Here is a 17,573-nt window from a genome sequence, read left to right as displayed (position 1 = left end):
ATCAAAATCACAAAAAACACAATAAAATTTTTACCGAATGTGAGATTCTCATTGGACGGAGAGGAATAGAAATTGATAAAGGTGTTTGGTTTGAATGAGCATAAGTAGATGAAGTTGTTTTACTTGAACGGAGAGGAATATAAATTGATAAAGGTGTTTGGTTTGAATGAGAATAAGTAGATATTAAGAGAAAATCTTGAAAAAAATATTGGAATCGGATTTGTGAGAGCTCTAGGGTGTGTTTGGTTTGAGGTAGAGCGAGGGGAGGGGAGGAAATATTTAAAATAAAATGTGTTTGGTTCAATTTTTAGGAGGGGAGAGGAGGGGAGGGGAGGGGAGCAAAATCCCTCCAAATGACACTTTTTGCGTTCCCCGGAATCGGGGGGATTCGGAGGTGAGGGGAGGGGATCTGAGTTTTAATATTAATTAAATTAATATATTTACTAAAATATCCCCAGTTTTATTTTATTATTTTAAAAATATTATTTTCTTTTATGTTCCTACTTTTCTTTTTGTGATTTTTTCTCTATTGCTTCCATCAACTTATTATAATTATTCTTCACCTTCAAATTATTTTTTATTTTTTTTATTTAATAAAAATTATAATTACTATTTTTTTTATTATAATTTATTTTATATATTCAAAAGTTGTTATCAACGCATAGTTTATTTTGTGTCGAGAGTTATAATACGAATCAAGTGTACTCAATTTTTTAATATTATGCGATAAGTTATGACTTTTTAATCACGCAGTTATACAAATATTATTTCCAAGAAAATATTTATGAAATTTTTACAATTGAATATCATATCACTTATATAAAATTACAAGGATAAAATTGTAAATTATTATTAAAATCTCTCCCCTCCCCTCGTGTACCAAACATATTTTTAAACGAAATCCCTTCCCTCCCCTCCCCTCCCCTTGTTTGAACCAAACATATATATATATATAATTACAAAAAATCCCTCCCCCCTCCCCTTCCCTTCCCTCCATTAAAATCTCTCCCCTCCCCTCCCTCTCATTTGAACCAAACAGACCCCTAGTGAGAAAAGTTGTTATTTATTTGAAATGTAATGGAAGGAAGAGGGAAAGCTTGCATGCAACACTTCAATGTTAGCGTCTTGATTTCAATATTTGTATGGTGCATCTAGATTTTGTGAACCGGACATACTTTTACTTAAATTAAACGTGATTTTGAGATTGAGTTTGTAGTGCTGTAATGTATTCAGATTTCAAACTCCAAAGCATAAAAAAGATATTTTTATATTTTATCAGGATGGGTAAGTAAAACATGAGATGTAACAAACAATCCCCTTCAAATAGTACAAACTAAAACCTAGAAGTACAATGATAGATCACAAAATAGGCCTAGCATTGTTCTTCAACATTTTAGTGAGGGACACTCCTCACCTTACCAACCGGTATTGTAAGGATGAGTTAGGTCAAACTCTAATATGGTATCAGAGCCTAGCCCAAAAAAGAGTGTTGGACGTGAGGAGGTGTATTAGGAAGATCTTAAAATCCCACATTGGTTGGCCTTACCAATCGGTTTTATAAGGATGAGTTAGGTCAAACTCTAATACACACTAAAAACTTGCAAAATCTAACATTGTCTATTTTCTTGTCACCCTTACTTTCAACCATGATAAAAATTTATTAATTTTTTATTTTTAAAAAAGTGTTCATATTTAAATTAACAAAAATAAATATAGAGACTGAAAACCAACAGCCTAGGTATCAATCATGTTTGATGTAGCTAGAGTGTGACTTCCTATATCAATGAAAATTTTAAGTGAAATGCTATGCTTACACAAAACTTTACATTACACGTATAAAGTGTTTTGTTTCATAATTTTTTAATATTTTATTTACATCTTGAAACATGTGCTTGTACAAAATTTGAAAACCACACTCACATAACAAAATACGGTGTAAGATTATGGTGTCAAATTTGATGTCATCGTAGCAACCCTCAAATTTTAAACATTTATACTAATTTTAAATATAATTGGGTTTTATCCAAAATTTTCTCCGACAGTACTATCAATTCACTCTTTAATAAAAACACTCTTTAATAGACATTTCTTAATGAACTCCCCTATTAAGCAACTTTTTTGCATACAAGCTAAACTACTTATATTTTATGCTCCAGCTCCACATGCTCTACTTATTTACGTCAGCAAATGTGTGCATGAGTTGCATAAAATAAACATTATGGATGGAGATCTAATAGTTATTAAAAGCTAGTAATGGCGGATTAAATATACATTTTATCCTATAGATGGAATAAAACCGACATTACTAGCTTTTAATAACTATTAGATCTAATTTACATCAGTCTCCACAAGAAGCCTTGCACTATGCTACTATATATTTGTCTCAATAGTTTCATCTTGAAAGAGAAATAAATCCTTAAAAAAGCTGAGGAATATAATTGTAAAGTACAAATCTAAGACAGATAGCAGATAGCAGGTTTCATTGCAAATATATACTAAATATGAAAGGATATAAGTTTACAAAGGTAATTAGGATAAGAAAAGATACTATTAAACCATATACAGCGCACATGTCATTCAAAGCATTCTGTGCAATCATTTTCACTTCAAGAGGGTCATCAATGTCTTCACAAGACAAGAACCAATGCTATATCCGGAGAGAATGGAACTCAAATAAGATTCTTTCATCCTACCAACTTGACATGCAACATCAATTGTGTTGGATTTGATCATAGTTGAGTTTGTGGATCTAAAATTCAAAAAAGACTCCAGTTAGACAAGAGGGTAAAGCAGCAAAACTCATAAAAAGAACAAAAATACAAAAGGAAAGTGAATCCCAGATTCTCAAAGTGCAGCCATATTTCTGTGAGGAAAAAAATGGCAGAAATTAGTATCTAAGATAATGCAATAATACAAACCTTTCCGACTGATAACCCAACGTTTTATATATATAATTCAATTGCAGTAGTCATTATCGAGAATCATAATAAAATAACTCACTTCCAAAAACATCAAACGTATATTGATTTGCAAGAACATTACTTTATGTTTAAATTCAAACAAGTATATAGTTGGAGAAGAACTTACATTCAAGAGGTCGACACCAAGCTTTCGACATAATCCTTCATAGAGAACCAACATATCTTATTGTTAATTCTAGTTTTCCTTGCTCTTTCAGTTCTCCTGTTATAGAATGGCTCGGCTTTGTAGGTTGTTTGCGAATACTATTGTATCATCATCCTCAGAGATATGCAATGGCATTAATTTCAAAGGTAGAAAACCAAGTTCAAATTTTTAATTCATTCAGAGATTGCGATAATTGAGTTTAAGTAATTTAATCCAAGACTTTTCATTTCCGAATTCTGTCATCTTCCATATTGTTGGTGATTTTAGTATCATCAATGCATTTTGGTAGTAATGTGATTTACTATAGGCCAATGCAATTATGCGTTAAGTTTGAAACGAGTTAGGATAGTGCGGAGTGCACGCTCGTCAAGCCAAACGCGTAATTGAATATGAATAATAGAAACGGGCATAACGTTTCGTTTGAATAGTTGCACCCGTTCCCAACGGACATAACGATTCGTTTGAATAGTTGCACCCGTTCCAACAGACATAACTGTTTTCCGAAAAGGTGTGTTTGTTCGTTTCTATTATTGGTCTCCTATATAAGGAGTCTTTTAGTCTCGATTTGAAAAACGAAATTAGATACTTCCTCTACATTCTGATCTGTTCTCCATTGTCAGAAACAGATTGATTCTTCAAGAATTATCCCCGCAAAGATTTCGTGAACCCAGACAAGTATAGGGTCGAAATACTTTGTTCGGAAAGTGAACGAACACGATTCTTGAAGATATCCAAGATTATCATACAAATATCTAACAAACGAACAAAGTATTTATTCTGATAATCATGGCTGGAGGAGGAAGCACCGTTAAGGAGATGACTAAAATTTTCGGAAAATTGGACAAGTTTCAAGGACAATTTACATATGGTGAACACACGAAAAATTTACATCATAAACCAGGAAAACGAGAGAAAATCCTAATAAAAAGACTAACAAGAATCAATATCTTTAATCCGGGTACGTCTTGTTAATCTTTTGAAATTAAGAAGAAGAAAAAATTGCATTATCATTCTTGTTACTGGAATCATTGCAAAATTAAATCATGTTTTTTGTTTCGGTTGGATACTATATATTAATTATTGAATGATATTTAATATATAATTTATATGATTCTAGAAAATCATTTGCATGTTTAAAAAATAAAGATACAGTATGTAATACTGTTTCAATCATACGTGGTATTGTATAGGATCATATCCTTCTATTTATTGCCATTTGCATATTAATTCTCTTAGCATTTCCTTCCCAAATTTTGGCAATAATTCATTGATATGAATTGCAATATCGATTTATATTTATCATTAATATATAAAATTCTTTTCAATGTTATGAGTTTGCTCGCATGGAATTTTGACGTGGTTACATAAGCCATAATTGATTTTTATATCAATTTAACGTTACCTGAATGAAATTGCACACTAGTAAACAAATGCATGTCTGCTATGCATGTAATTAATACTCATCAAGTGTGTTGGAACATTGCAACGAAACAGAACCATTGTATTGGTTCGGTACAGACTCTTAAATCTTTTTCACAGTAACATTTTTTTAAAAGAAAATATCACAAATTATGACCCCTATGCGTATGTAATGTACAATATAGCATTTGTTATATCTATTATTTATTGGTATTCAAATAAATTGGATTTTAATTTTTTTTTGAAATATTATATTAAAAATTTGCTAATTAATAAAGTCATCAAATTTGTTAAAGTTCATGATTTAAAATTATGCAATTGAGTTTTGATTTGTATTCTATGTGACTAACATGTTTATGTTCAATGAGACTTTTTATTATAAGACACATGAAGATCATTTAAAGATGGTTCATGACTTCTATGAATTTGGAGTCTTATTAAATCCCCTTATATAGAATTTTGAGAACCTTATTGCGGAGGATAAAGAATTCGAGATTCTCACAAGTTAAAAACATTGTGAGGAAGGTTCTCCAAGGATTGTTGAAAACATAAATCAAAAGTTCGTCAACGATTGCTATGCATTATATATATTTTGGATATATATTTAAAAGGAAGTATCATAGTGATGATACACTAAACATCTACAAGAATTGATTAGTAACCAAAGACTTCAGACAAAAAGAAGGGATTGATTATTTCGATACCTATGCTCCAGTTGCCCGTATCACTACTATTAGATTGTTGATTGCCTTGGCGGCTATTCATAATCTAGTGATTCATCAAATGGATGTCAAAACAGTATTTCTGAATGGTGATTTGGAAGAAGAAGTGTATATGAAGCAACCTGAAGGTTTTGTAATGCCTGGTAATGAGCATAAAGTGTGTAAGCTAGTTAAGTCCGTGTATGGGCTGAAACAAGCTCCGAAGCAGTGGCATCAAAAGTTTGATGAGGTTGTTTTGTCTAATGGTTTCATTCTAAACCAAGCTGACAAATGTGTATATAGAAAATTTGATACATCCGGTAAAGGATTTTTCATTTGTCTATATGTTGATGACATGTTGATCTTTGGCACCGACCAAAATCAAGTTGATAAAACAAAGAAATTCTTGTCATCGAAGTTCTCCATGAAGGATATGGGAGAAGCAGACGTTATTCTTGGTATTAAGATTAAACGGGAGAATAAGGGGATTGTAATTACGCAATCTCTTTACATTGAGAAAATACTCAAGAAGTTCAATTATGAACATTGTTCTCCAGTAAGTACTCCCATGGATCCGGGAGAAAAGCTTATGCCAAATACAGGTAAACCTGTGGATCAACTCGAATACTCAAGAGCTATAGGCTCTTTGATGTACGCTATGATTAGCACTAGACCGAATATTGCTTATGCGGTTGGAAAGTTGAGCAGATTTACTAGTAATCCTAGTAGACATCATTGGCATGCGATAACTAGGGTATTCAAGTACTTGAAGGGTACTATGAATTATGGATTGTAATATATGGGATTTCCTTCGGTGTTAGAGGGTTATTCGAATGCTAGTTGGATAAATAATGTTGAAGATTCATCCTCTACAAGTGGATGGGTGTCTTTGCTTGGGGGAGGTGCCATCTCATGGGCTTCCAAGAAGCAAACATGTATAACTAGTTCCACAATGGGATCTGAGTTTGCAGCATTAGCTGCTGCTGGTAAAGAAGCAGAATGGCTAAGGAACTTGGTATATGAGATTCCGATATGGCCTAAACCGATATCACCAATTTCTATCTATTGTGATAGTAGTGCCACACTGGCTAAAGCATATAGTCAAATATACAATGGAAAGTCTTGACATTTGGGTATTAGACATAGTATGATTAGGGAATTAATCATGAATGGGGTGATATCTATTGAGTTTGTTCGGTCGCAACAAAACTTAATTGACCACTTGACGAAGGGGTTAGCAAGAGACTTAGTGAAAAAGTCGGTAATTGGGATGTGATTAAAGTCCATTTAAATCTATTAGTTATGGTATACCCAATTCCCTTCTAATACAACGTTAGAAGCAGAATTCAATGTGGAAAGATCATAGTTAAAGATTGGAGCAATTGTGTTTATCTTCCCAAGGTATGTGCTCAGACCTGCAAGTGATGGCTAGGTTGAAGTATATCTTCTTAATGGTTCTTTTGAAAAATTGCTAATGCAGGTGCAAGATTAAAAGGATCACCTATGTGAGCATGAAGTTTTGCCGCTTCAAGAAGCTTGGACTTGGCTTCCTATATGCTTATTAATGGATAAGGACACATGGCTTGTAAAGTGTCAAGTATGAATAGTAGAGTATTGTAAGAAACATATGTGTACTATATCTTTAAATATTCAAATGGATTGACGGGTTCAATCATTATGACACCCCGATTTTTGAATATTTGGAATGTGTATTTGTACTAAGATGAAAATTCAATCGTAAGACATTTTCTTCTATGCATTTGTTTGATCGTTATACCTGTAAAGTAAATCAAGGATTATACTAAAATGGGGGGAGTTTGTTGGTGATTTTAGTATCATCAATGCATTTTGGTAGTAATGTGATTTACTATAGGCCAATGCAATTATGCGTTAAGTTTGAAACGAGTTAGGATAGTGCGGAGTGCACGCTCGTCAAGCCAAACGCGTAATTGAATATGAATAATAGAAACGGGCATAACGTTTCGTTTGAATAGTTGCACCCGTTCCCAACGGACATAACGATTCGTTTGAATAGTTGCACCCGTTCCAACAGACATAACTATTTTCCGAAAAGGTGTGTCTGTTCGTTTCTATTATTGGTCTCCTATATAAGGAGTCTTTTGGTCTCGATTTGAAAAACGAAATTAGATACTTCCTCTACATTCTGATATGTTCTCCATTGTCAGAAACAGATTGATTCTTCAAGAATTATCCCCGCAAAGATTTCGTGAACCCAAACAAGTATAGGGTAGAAATACTTTGTTCGGAAAGTGAACGAACACGATTCTTGAAGATATCCAAGATTATCAAACAAATATCTAACACATATAACAAAATGTGTTCCCTCAACATCATGGTAAAAACAAAGAGAGTTCATCAACACACAAACACTCTGTACTACAAGTGGTATTACATTCTCAGAATCCGAATGGGGAAGCATCTGTGTGTATTTCTCGGTACTTAGATTAAACGAAATAATCACAAAATCATCAAAAAATTTATCATTTCTAGGGTTGGTTCCCAACCGGTTAACAGTGCAACTAAAGTATACACCACCATACATTCTGCTATCAGAAGAAATTAAAGGACCAGGCACAGCAGGGAAACTTTGAATAGTTCTCCAAGCATTTTCACTCAAACTAAAAACTCTCTCCTCCCGGTTTCTACTGGTATCTAATGCCACAACCTTTGTCAATCAATCCATTGCAGGAACCAATAACATTGCGAAAATCTTTGTCAATCAATCCGTAGTTAGGATCGTTAGTAGCAAATGATTAATAGAAAAAGGTACAAAAGAGAACTCATGATCCTGTTCGGATTTCTTGTGAGACACGACATAGGAGTATAAACTTTGTTGAGTTCGATGAAGTTATTAAGGGTAACAATGTAATTATAGGTGAAAAAGGGATAGTTAAAAGGATAGATAAGCTTTACTATTTCTAAGGTGTATATAAGGTGGTGATAGCACTCATTTGTAGATTGATTGAAACTGAATAACAGAAATTGGTTACGTTTTCTGTTAATCTTCTTCTTCCTTTACACTGAGATGCACCATTTCCATGGCTGCATCCTCATCCATGTTCATGATTCTGCAATACTCAATATGGTATCAGTAGATTTTTGCGTTTAATCTTTGTCCAAGATTTACGTTCTTTTTGCTTCCGCGATCTATTTCTCTTTCGTTTTTGCTTCGATCCGTTTCAATCTTGTTCACATCTTCTATGGCCGATCAACAGCAGAATCCTTTCTTTATCCATCATTCAGATCACCCCGGTCTTGTTCTCGTTTCGCATCCCTTGACAGAAGAGAACTATCCTTCATGGCGTCGTGCTATGTTCATCGCTCTTCGTGCCAAGAACAAGGTTGGCTTTGTCGATGGTTCGATTCCGCAACCTCCAGAAGATGATCCTCAGTTTCAACTATGGCAGCGCAATGATAATGTCGTTGCGTCTTGGCTTTTGAACTCGGCATCCAAAGAACTCACCGCAAGCATCATCTATGCGTCCACAGCTGCGGCAATTTGGTCAAATCTTCAAGAGCGTTTTTTGCAGAATAATGGTCCACGACTATTTCAGCTTCGCAAGGATTTCATCACTTGCACCCAAGGTACTCTCTCTGTTGGAGCTTTTTACTCCAAGATCAAAGGTCTTTGGGAAGAACTTGCGGAGTTTCGTCCAATCCATCAATGTGTGTGTGGCGGCGTCGGTCCTTTGATTGAGCACATCAATCGTGAGTATGTTCTAACTTTTCTCCTTGGATTGAATGAAAGCTTTAATTCAATTCGCAGCCAAATTTTACTCATGGATCCGTTGCCTTCGGTTAGTTGTGTATTTTCACTCGTGATCCAAGAAGAGAAGCAGAGAGTAATTAACTCTGTTGCAAGTGACACCACTGAGAGTTTGGCATATGCTGTCAAAGATTCCAATGGCGCTAAGTCTAAAATTGGAAAGAAAGATAGGCCTCTCTGTTCCAACTGTGGGATTCTTGGCCACATCACGGATAAATGCTTTAAGCTCCATGGATATCCTCCTGGGTACAGAAAGAACAAAACCATGCCATCTGCACAGCTTGCTGCAAACGCCATCAACACAGGCAGCATGGAAGATTCAACACCACTGAACACAAAGCAATATCAGCAACTCATTGCTTATATCCAAGGTCAAATGGCTCGACAAACCAATCTTGGAGATGCTTCTTCATCACATGACTCAGTGGGTATGGTTTTTTCTTCAACACATCACAATGATTCACCTTTACAACATGTTTGGATTGTAGATTCAGGAGCCACATCTCACATTGTGCACTCTTTGAATTTGTTTACTTCCTATAAAACTCTATCTGATAAATTTGTGTCTCTGCCTAACAATACTAAAGTCCCAGTATCTGCAATAGGCACAGTTGATTTAGGCTCAAAACTGACATTACAAAATGTGTTGTATATTCCACAGTTCAATATTAACCTATTGTCTGTAAGTCAGTTAGTCAAACAATCCAAATTATCTATTGTTTTTTCTGATAATGGATTTACCATTCAGGACAGTCACACGGGGATGGTGATTGGCAAGGGTGATCGCACTCATGACCTTTATTTCCTCAGAATTGAGACTACTCCTCCTGCCGTCATTGATAAGTGTTCTAATACACATATGTTCAATGTACCAACATGTCATGCAGTTGGTAACATTTCTATTTCTACTTGGCATGCTAGATTAGGTCACTTATCTGATCAAGTTTTGCAAACTATTCATAATAAAATTCCTGAGTTGTTTCCTGTCAATTCATCATATAATGGAATTTGTCATGTTTGTCCACTTGCTAAGTTCCATCGTTTGCCTTTTACTTCTAACAATAATCACACTAATGTACCCTTTGAATTAATTCATTGTGATGTGTGGGGGCCTTTTAGAAAATCCACATACAATGGTTCACATTATTTCTTAACAATTGTAGATGATAATACACGGTACACTTGGATACACTTGATGAAACAAAAGTCTGAAGCCACTATGTTAATCAAGTTGTTTTTTAAATATGTCAATACTCAGTTTAATACATCTGTTAAAGGGATTCGCAGTGATAATGCTAAGGAATTACAGCTGGGTGATTTCTTGCAAGCAGAGGGGGCCATACATCAATTTTCTTGTCCACATAGGCCACAACAGAATTCTGTAGTAGAGAGAAAGCATCAGCATTTACTCAATGTTGCTAGAGCTTTATTGTTCCAATCCAAAGTGCCAATTCAGTTTTGGGGTGATTGTGTTACTACAAGTGCTTATTTGATTAATAGAACACCGTCGCCTGGCCTGAACAATCAATCTTCATTTGAGTTGCTTCATGGTAAACTTCCTGATTATGCTGCTTTAAGAGTGTTTGGATGTCTGTGTTTTGCCTCTACAATTCCTGCATATAGACATAAATTCACTCCTCGTGCTCTCCCTTGTATATTACTTGGTTATCCCCCTGGTACCAAAGGATATAAACTATTGTGTCTTGAGTCCAAAAAGGTCATCATCACTAGAGATGTTATCTTTCATGAGTCTATTTTCCCTTTTCACACTTTCCAAGACACATATCTCCAGCCAGATTGTTTTTCAGATATTGTTCTGCCTCGAACAATTAATGACCATGCTCCTACCTTTGATCCTTTGGTTCCCATAGTACCTCATGATACTATGCCTGACACTCCTTCAGCAAGTGAGAACTCCTATACTGCCACACCTTTAACTAATACCCAAGCACTACCTTTGCCGGCTGATAACCAGTTGTTACATGATGGACAAAATCAAGGTGATAATCCGATAGCTGGTGAACACATTCCTGCACTTAGAAGGTCAGTTAGACAACATAGACCTCCAGCTTATTTACAGGATTTTCAGTGCAATGTCAAATATCCTATTCAAAGCCACTTATCCTATGACAAACTACACTCTTCCTATCATCATTTTATCAACCAAGTCTCTACCATTTATGAGCCTTCTTTCTATCACCAGGCTGTTTCTGATCCCAAATGGAGACTTGCCATGGCTGAAGAAATTGCTGCTTTGGAAGCAAATAACACTTGGTCCATTGAATCTCTTCCACCTGGAAAAAAGGCTGTGGGCTGCAGATGGATATATAAAGTCAAGTATAGGGCTGGTGGATCCTTGGACAGGTATAAGGCACGCTTAGTGGCTCAAGGCTTCACACAACAAGCTGGTGTGGATTTTCTAGATACATTCTCTCCTGTGGCAAAGCTTACCACTGTGAGAATTCTCCTATCCGTGGCTGCTCAAAAGCAGTGGAAGTTTATTCAACTTGACATTAATAATGCCTTTTTAAATGGAGATTTGTCTGAAGAAGTATACATGCAATTGCCTAAGGGTTATCCTATCCAGGAGGAGAACGCAGTGTGCAAACTCAATAAGTCTTTGTATGGTCTAAGACAGGCTTCCAGGCAGTGGTACCATAAATTTAGTTCCACACTCATCTCCATAGGTTTTACACAATCACCTGCTGATCATTCTTTGTTTTTTAGTGGCACAGGTTCCACATTAGTCATCCTACTTGTATATGTAGATGACATCGTGCTTGCTGGTCCTAACATGGATAGATTAAAGGTAGTGGAAGACATCTTGAAGCAACACTTCAAGTTGAAAGTCCTTGGAGATTTGAATTATTTTTTGGGCCTGGAGATTGCTAAGTCCAGCACTGGCATTCATCTTTGCCAAAGAAAATATACTCTGCAATTACTTCAGGATACAGGTTATTTAGCTTCTAAACCAATGGCTGTTCCGATGGATGCAGCTGTATCTTTCAATAACACTGATGGGGAACTCTTAGAAGATGTCTCTGGCTACAGAAGGTTGATTGGTAAGCTCATGTACTTGACAATTTTAAGACCTGACATCACCTATGCTGTAAATCGTCTGAGCCAGTTCATGCAACATCCGCGCACTCCTCATTTAGCAGTGGTTCATCACATTTTACAATACCTTAAAAACACACCAGGCAAGGGTTTGTTCTTCCCTTCAAAGTCCTCTCTTCGGTTGACTGCCTTTGTTGATGCTGACTGGGGCAGTTGCAAAGTATCGAGAAGGTCTACATCCGGTTTTTGTATTTTCTTAGGAGAAGCTCTGATAGCTTGGAAGTCTAAGAAACAACCAACCGTTGCTCGTTCCTCAGCAGAAGCAGAATACCGAGCACTTGCCTCTCTCACCTCTGAATTATTGTGGATTAAGCAGCTCCTCAGAGTGTTTGACATTTCTTTGCAGTCTGTAATGGTGTTTTGCGATAGTCAATCGGCAATCCAACTTGCTTCAAATCCCTTGAGTCATGAAAGGTCGAAACATGTGGATATTGATTGTCATTTCATCCGTCAGCATGTACAAACACAGTTTCTCAAACTTGTTCATGTTAAATCTGCACAACAACTTGCAGATCCTTTAACCAAAGCTCTTCCCCGACCACTGTATGAATCTCTCACTTCCAAGTGGGGAATGTTAGATATCTATCTTCCCACTTGAGGGGGAGTATTAAGGGTAACAATGTAATTATAGGTGAAAAAGGGATAGTTAAAAGGATAGATAAGCTTTACTATTTCTAAGGTGTATATAAGGTGGTGATAGCACTCATTTGTAGATTGATTGAAACTGAATAACAGAAATTGGTTACGTTTTCTGTTAATCTTCTTCTTCCTTTACACTGAGATGCACCATTTCCATGGCTGCATCCTCATCCATGTTCATGATTCTGCAATACTCAATAGAAGTTGCATTTTAATGAAGGTAGGATGAGAGATAAGGGTTTTCCAGAACTTACATACGCACTTCATTTGCATCAGAAGTTTGAAATCAGCTCGTCATGGAGGATGACTGACGGCAATGATGGATTGGATTGACAGAGGTCAGAAGGTGGTGTTTCTGGCTGGGTATTCATGAAAGTTGTGTGCTATTTGGAAGGTATAGTTGAAATTTGATTGTTTGCAACTTCAAATCTAGAAGTTATATAAGAACCAGACACGAGTTGTTGAGTGTATAAAAATGGAAAAAAGTCCATAAAAAAAAAAGTTTTGAAAATTTTACTTTTGTCTTTATTAATCACTTTTTTAAGCTTTGATCTGATGAGACATTGTTTGTAGTTTGGTCAGTATGTTCTACGTCAGTTGAGTGTCTTTCTTTAGATTATAAATTTTGGCTTCAAGTGATCAAACCAATGCCCAAAGGAAGATGGACATAGCTGGTTTATGGTTTTGGGTGTTTCCATTAGATAGGTTCTATTCTTTTGATAGTTGTATTTTTCTATGGCTTTTTGTTGTTGTTTTTTTTTTTGTGTGTTTATTTTGTTTTTTATTATATCTTTTTAATTAGTTTACACATTTAATGCCATCGAATAATCTATCTTGTGTGTACTAAGATGGTTTGCCATCTTTTTATAACATACTCTCTCCTATCTTTATTATAAAAAATATATATTATTTTTTAATACCTTAGATAAATAATGTATCTGATTATAAATATTCATTGTATTTAAAAAATGAATTTTTTTAATAGTAAGTAAGCAAGTGAAAAGATCATATTAGTTCCTTTTGCATTGGTTTCTTCTACAAATTTAAATTTCTTACTGTTGGATTCATAAACAGATTCATAAACAAGAGGTAAGGAAAGCGTTGAAAAGAATGAGTAACATTAATACGTTTGGACAAGACGACATATCTATTGAAGTATGGAAAAATGTTAGATTAGAGGTATTGAGTGGCTTGCCAAACTCTTTAATGAAATTATGAGGTCAAAACACATGTCGAAGGAATGGAGAATAAACATTTTAATTCCAATCTATAAGAACAAGATGGATATACAAAATAGTGCAAATTATAGGGGTTAAACTTATGAGTCATACCATGAAGTTGTGGGAATTAGTGATTGAACGGAGATTAAGATAAAAGACTCAAGTCACGGGCAATCGATTTAATTTTATGCTTGGAAGGTCAACCATGGAAGTGATTTACCTATAACGTCGTGTGATAGAGCAATATCAGATGGACTAATAAGACATGCACTTAAATTATATTGACTTGGAAAAGATGTATGATAGAGTTCATAGAGAGATTTTGTGGAAAGCCATAGAGAAGAAAGGAGTTAGGATTGTATATATTCGAGTTATCCAAGATATGTATGAAGTTAACTAGTGTGCGGACAAATGATGGAGAGAGAACCGGTTTTCCAGTTACAATTGGTTTGCATCAAGGTTCAATCCTAAGCCCTAACCTTTTTACCTTAATTTTGGATGTACTCGAAAAACACACCCAAGAGTTAGCACCCTGATGCATGTTTTTTTACAAATGATATAGTCTTTTTTGGAGAGTCAAATGAGGATTTAAATGAGTGGCTGTAAACTTGGAAACGAGCTTTAGAACTGTATGATTTTTGCCTAAGCAGAAGTAAGAAGGAATATATGGAATCCAAGTTCAACAAAAGAAGAAGTATTTCTAACATAGAGGTGGAAGTTGGAGACCATATTATCTCTCAAGTCACGCAGTTTAAACATCTTGTGTTCGTAATACAAAATGATGGAGAAATAGAAGGGGGTGTGAACCATCAAATTCAAGTTGAGTGGTTAAAATGAAGAAGGGCGTCAAGTGTTTTATGTGATGCAAAGGTATCAAGCTGAAGGAAAAGTTTACCAGATTGCAGTAAGATCTACGATTTTGTACATGACAAAATGTTAGGCTGTTAAAAATCAACACGAGCTTAAAGTAAGTGTAGCAGAGATGAGGATGTTATAGAGAATGTGTGGTAAGACTCAACAGGATAAAATTAGAAATGAAAATATCATAGAGAGTGGTGGGGTAGCGCCTATAGTAGAGAAGATGGTCGAAAATAGACTTAGATGGTTTGAGCATGTATAAAGAAGGGCTATAGATTATGTGGTAAAGAGAGTATACTAGATGGAAAAAGGCAACCAATTAGAGGAAGAGGAAAACCTAGAAAGACTATAAGAAAATTTATTAAGAAATATCTCAAGATTAATGATTTGGATATAAGTATGGTCCTTGATAAACATTATGAAAAAAGTTGATCCATGTAGCTGACCTCACTTAGTGGAATAAAGCTTAGTTGTTGTTTGTTGTTGTAACTTTAATTTATAAACCTTAGTATCAATCAATCAAAATATTGCAAAGAAATCCTTATGAAATTCGACATGGATCAATGCAAAGAAATCACTTCTCCAATGGATTCTGGGTCTTATGTTGACATTGATAAATCCAGTATTTCTATTGATATAACAAAATATCGAGGTATGATTGGTTCATTACGATTTTTTATGGCAAGTCGTTCTGACATAATGTTTAGTGTTTGTCTTTGTGCTCGTTTTCAAGCAAATCCAAAGGAATCTCATCTCTCCTCCGTTGAAAGGACCATGAAGTATCTCAAAGGGACAATGGATGTTGGACTATGGTATCCTAAAGGTAGTAATTGCAATTTAATTGGTTAATCTGACGCGGATTATGCAGGATGTAAAACTGATAGAAAAAGAACTAGTGGTACGTATCACATTCTTGGAAATGCTTTAGTATCTTGGGCTTGCAGGAAACAAGCATGTGCTGCTCTTAGCACCACCGAAGCAGAGTATATAGCAGCAGGTAATTGTTGTGCAAAAATACTTTGGTTTAAGCAACAATTTTGTGACTACAAGCTCGATCTTGGATGCATTCCTCTACGTTGTGACAACACAAGTGCAATCAATATTACAAAGAATTCGGTCATGCACTCAAGAACCAAACACTTTGACATTCAACATCACTTTCTTTATGATCATGATCTTTAAGGAGATTTCGAAGTTACATTCGTGGACACTCATAATCAACTTGCAGACATATTCACACAGCCTTTGGCCAGAGAATCTTTCTAAAAACATTATGAGATAACTTCGAATCTTGGATGAAAAGAACATTTAGATCACTCAATTCATGTCTTGAACCATCAAAGATCAAAGGTACATATATTCTTAATTTAAATTTAAAATTTATGTCTTTTCTACTTCTACTCTTTTCTCATATGTGGTTCATGTGTCACATATGCATAAAAATATGTTTGAGATATGTTCTTTTAAAATAATTTCAAAAATTCCTCAAGACCAATCGATTACTACTCGATGCAAATCGATTGGTGTCTGTAGCTTCACTTTTGTTTTATATTTTTTGCCTTTTTTAACGCGAGGCAATCGACTGTACCAATGTGCACATCGATTTGAACATGCGTATTTCATAATGTTTTTGAATTTTTTTATTGTGGTTGGTCCAATCATCGCCCACAATTCATCACTTTATAATCCAAAAGTTTGCAGCCTCTTCACTCTTACCATAGAAGCCGTAAAACATTTCCTCACTCTCTCAAAAACCAAATTTTTCATCTTCTCCAAATCAATGAACTTCACACCAACATGAATAATAAAATGTCCTATATCTACACACACCTTCACATCCCACTTTATGATCCTAACAATCCATCCAACACTCTTCCAATTTTTACACCTCTTCAACAATTCCCTAGTTGTTTCTTATGTCTTGTGTTATTCTTTTTCAAACTTGAGATTTAATGTTGTCTTTTGGCATGTAAATTTAAGTATGCTTTAATCTTTGAATTGTTTAAGTTTGGTATGTAAGGTACTTTGTACCATGAAAATTTTGCTTATGTTCTATGATTAAATGGTTTATGCATGGTTGGTTTGATTTATCTTGTGACCTATTTTATCATCCTTCACCGATCTTTTCCTTCTTTTTGATAATGTCAAAGAGGGAGAAAGGTGCTATGCTTTTGTATTATGCTTGTGTATTTCCTTGTCTTGGATCTTTTAAAGGTATAATTACTCCATCAAGATGATCAACTTCAAATTCTTCTAAGTTTCATATACAAAAGAGGAGTCATACATCTTAGGAGGAGAAGTTTTTCAGAAATTATAAAGCATCAATAGGAATGTTTGTCATCATAAAAAAGGGGGAGAGCGTGAAGTCATGCTTCCTTAGATTGAATGTGTTGTGATGAAGGAGAAGCTTTTAGGATCAAGAAGGAAAAGATGAATATTAAGATAAAGCATTATTATGTTCAAGGGTTTGGAATTCAATAGAGCATGTCAATCTATTTGCACTATATGAAAATCGATTTATACTTTGCAGCAATCGATTTGCACATGTGTCATGCTTAAGATTTTTTAGCATAATGAGCATGTCAATCTATTTGCATGCCAGACCAATCGATTGGTGCTATAAAATTTTCATTTTTTACACTATGCAAAGAGATTTGCACATGATGTAAATTTTTTGCTTACTGGAGTTTTTCAAAAAAATTGTAA

This window comes from Vicia villosa, linkage group LG6 (genome assembly GCF_029867415.1).
Source record: "Vicia villosa cultivar HV-30 ecotype Madison, WI linkage group LG6, Vvil1.0, whole genome shotgun sequence".
In the NCBI taxonomy this organism is placed as follows: domain Eukaryota; kingdom Viridiplantae; phylum Streptophyta; class Magnoliopsida; order Fabales; family Fabaceae; genus Vicia; species Vicia villosa.
The sequence above is the reverse complement of the archived record's forward strand: the minus strand, read 5'-3'. Positions refer to the sequence as shown.